This window comes from Chaetura pelagica, unplaced genomic scaffold, assembly GCF_000747805.2.
Source record: "Chaetura pelagica isolate M959 unplaced genomic scaffold, ChaPel_1.0 scaffold244, whole genome shotgun sequence".
Taxonomy (NCBI): domain Eukaryota; kingdom Metazoa; phylum Chordata; class Aves; order Apodiformes; family Apodidae; genus Chaetura; species Chaetura pelagica.
Genome location: NW_009953719.1, coordinates 1,077,244 through 1,081,033, shown reverse-complemented (window position 1 = coordinate 1,081,033; position 3,790 = coordinate 1,077,244).

Below are 3,790 nucleotides of genomic sequence, written 5' to 3'. Positions count from 1 at the left end.
AAGGCAGGCAGGAAGGAAGGCAGGAAGGAAGGAAGGAAGGAAGGAAGGAAGGAAGGAAGGAAGGAAGGAAGGAAGGAAGGAAGGAAGGAAGGAAGGAAGGAAGGAAGGAATATTGTGTCCAGTTCTGAGCCCCTCGTTCAAGAAGGACAGGGAACTGCTTGAGAAAGTCCAGCACAGAGTCACAAAGATGATTAAGGGAGTGGAACCTCTCCCTGATGAGGAAAGGCTGAGGGAGCTGGGTCTCTTGAGCTTGGAGAAAAGGAGACTGAGGGGTGACCTCATCAATGTTAAGGGCGAGTGTCTGGAGGACGGAGCCAGGCTTTTGTCAGTGATGTCCTGTGATAGGACAAGGGGCAACAGGTGGAAACTGGAGCACAGGAGGTTTCACATAAACATCAGAAAAACCTTCTTTCCTGTGAGAGTGACAGAGCCCTGGGACAGGCTGCCCAGAGAGGCTGTGGAGTCTCCTTCTCTGGAGACATTCAAAACCCGCCTGGACACGTTCCTGTGTGATGTGCTCTGGGAGATCCTGCTCTGGCAGGAGGGTTGGACTGGATGATCTTTCGAGGTCCCTTCCAACCCCTAAGATTCTGTGAAAGACCACCATTTGTGAAGATTCTTGCAATACACTCTGACTGACTACCTACTCCTAGGACAAGCCTACATGTCTGGCACCTCATTCTCATGACAAGTGTTCCCACAAGAGCAGGAAAAGACACAACCTGCGTAGGGTTTAACAGCAAGTGGTAGGCAATAAAATAGGAAGTGGTACATACATTAGATATTTTTATTGTGGTTTTAGTTTTTTGTAAATTTGTGATCTTCCTTCAATGGCTTATTACTAAGTCAAACCTATTTCCTTATCTTTGTCCTATTATTATTGTTGATGTTATTATTACAACACAAACAACAACAAGAAGAAAGGTATTTTTTTTCTCAATGCATGTTTCAGAAGTGCCTTCTATTTTTTCTACACTTGGCACAATACAACACATTGCCTACAAGGAACCTCATGACTCCCAGCCAAGATTTGAAATGTATAATCAGTTGCAAATGTTTTGGGGTGGTTGGCTGATGAATACAGTAACTTTACCATTTATTCCACTTTTTACCTTTAACAAATCTTAGATATTTTCAGAATAGCAGCACTTTCCCTTTCTTTGAATTAAAAATACTCAAAAACTTTTGGAAATTATCAAAACAGCTGTTTAACTCATTGATTGTTCTCCTCCTTGTAATAATAAATACAGTAGTGGTATGACAGTAATGAACTTTCATAACAACTGATGTAATAGGATAATTGCTACTATAATAAAACACAACATCAAAATACAGTTAGCTGACATTCTGTATAGTTTATAAAAAACACTTTATTTCCTTTATTCTTGTTTCAACCTCTTCCCCTCATAATGATACACTTGATCATTTCAGGAAAAAAATTGCTACTGTCAGAGCTGTCCCTACAGTGCCCTGGGCCAAAAGGCTTCTCATTCATTCACTCTCTTTTCAGTTAAAAACTTGTTTATTATTTAGAGATGCAAATTTTTTTCTCCATTCAGCATGTCATCTGTGATTTACAAGAGTAATAAAAACATTCAGAGGCGCATTAGGAAGGGCTTGAACACTTGGAAGTTATATAAAGCCTTCTATTTTAGGATATAAGCCAAGGTTTAAGTAATAAGGAGCTGTTATTACATCAACGGCTTTAGCTGGGCTATTTTGTAACTCGTCCATGCTGTTGGTCCCTGACCATTCTCAGAGTAAGTATGGACAAGGAGAACCACTGGTCTGCTCTGAAATAAAAATTCCACAAGAGGTTATTCAGATGGTTACAATTTATTTAGGATTGTGTGTGCGTGTGTGCCTGTGTTCAATAATTTCTTTCTAGGTTTGCCAACGAGGAGTGAAAACCAAAATGACTCTGAAGAACAAATACATATTGTCACATCAATGACTCTGGCAAGTGTGTTTTGAGGCTACTTCCACATCAGAAAAAGAAACCCCTGGCAGAACACCTGCAGGAATCATTTATCAGGGACCTATCCCTCAGGTTAGTGAATTTATCCCACCTTACTTTGAAAAGTGGAAGCCAGAGATTTTTCTCCTCTATTCATATTTCAACACCAAATGCATCTTTCTCATTTTGCAGCATTTGAAATACAATTCCACCACTTCAGGATCTAAACATGTTCATAATGTATCAACCAGTATTTCCAGAATAATTAAATGCTGCAGTAATAAAGCAAAACAAAACAATTTTCCAGGCAAATAATTTCAATTCTTTGTTCCCTTATATCCTGATATAGTAGTAGAATCATAGAATCATAGAATGGTTTGAGTTGAAAGGGACCTTAAAGATAATGACGTGAATGATCTAAAAAAACAACTGCTGAAGCATTTTTTCATTTATATCCCAACAGACTTTGATACTGGCACAGGCAGTACACAACCTTAGTCCACAGTGTCACATGCCAGTGTGCCAGCACTCTGAAAACTGGGTTCCACTTTTGGCGTTGATGCCAACCTGCTGCAAAAATGGAGGGAAATCACTGTACCTCACTATGCCTCTATATCTTGTCCCATTCTTCATCTTATATCCAGACTGAAGACTCTCCGAGGGTCAGGCTATCTCTTTGAGAAATTACAGGTACAGGGTAGGAACAGGAACCTCAGTCTGTTTGGGTTTTTGGGTACGACCACAATTTAAAAATAGAAAGTATCTGTTTCTGAATCCTGATTAATTTTGCGACAAGCTACTGTAAACAGATTCCACCACCCCCCTGCCTTCTGCTCTTTGGCATTTTTTGGCAAATTTTATACCTCAAAATAGGAGCTCAAATTCAGCTAACACAAGCTGTCATAACTTTATTTATTTCACTGACACCATGACAATTCACACCAGCTGAAAATCTGCTCTGCACATACAAGCTTCTACCCTGTATATGATGTTCCAGAACTTGCATAACCAAGGTAGGATTTTCAAAGTCATGCATCTCAATCAGGCCAACAACAACCCAGAAACAACGTGATTACACTTTTTACACTCTCTTTTTTTCCCTATAAATGTACTGAAAATTCATGCTTTTAGCCAACAAATGTTACTGTGACTTTTGTAACTGTAGTTCTGAAAGGTGTGGAAAGAAATAGATTGTGCTTTTAATATTTAAATACAGATTAGTACAGGCCAACCTCTTCCCCCCCCCACTAATTCGTAAAAAATTGGAAGATTATTTCTTTAGTTGGGAAGTAAAAACCTTCAGAGGCCTCAAATTCTTCATTTCTTCCCCTGAGTTGAAAAAGCTGCACTTGCTTACTGATGTCACAGAGAATATATATTAAGTGCTAAGTCTCAACTGCTCTAAAGTCCTCAAATTTTGAATATAAAATACTGAAATTCTATAGCAAACTCTTAAAAAAATCCCATAACTGCAAGAAACAGTAAAATATTTGGTGAGTAAATTAGAATAAGTAAGTGCTAAATAATTGCAAATTTCTAATAGGCATTCAGGAACTAAGAAAGCTAATAAAACAAATGGTTGTTTTGAATAAATACCTGAGAAATCAGTACTCCTGTTGAGTACAGCCCTGCATGACCTGTAGCTTTCAAAATTTTTTACCACCCACACTGCATTGCAAATGTTTAGGGAAAAAAAAGGGTATCGAAAGTTTGGGTTCTCAAATAAATGCAATGTGGGGGCAGCAGTGGTGGTGCTTAAGAGCTGACGAAAGCCCATCCTTGGGACTCCACTGCAAGAAAATGGCAAACTGACACATCATTCAAGTCTATGCC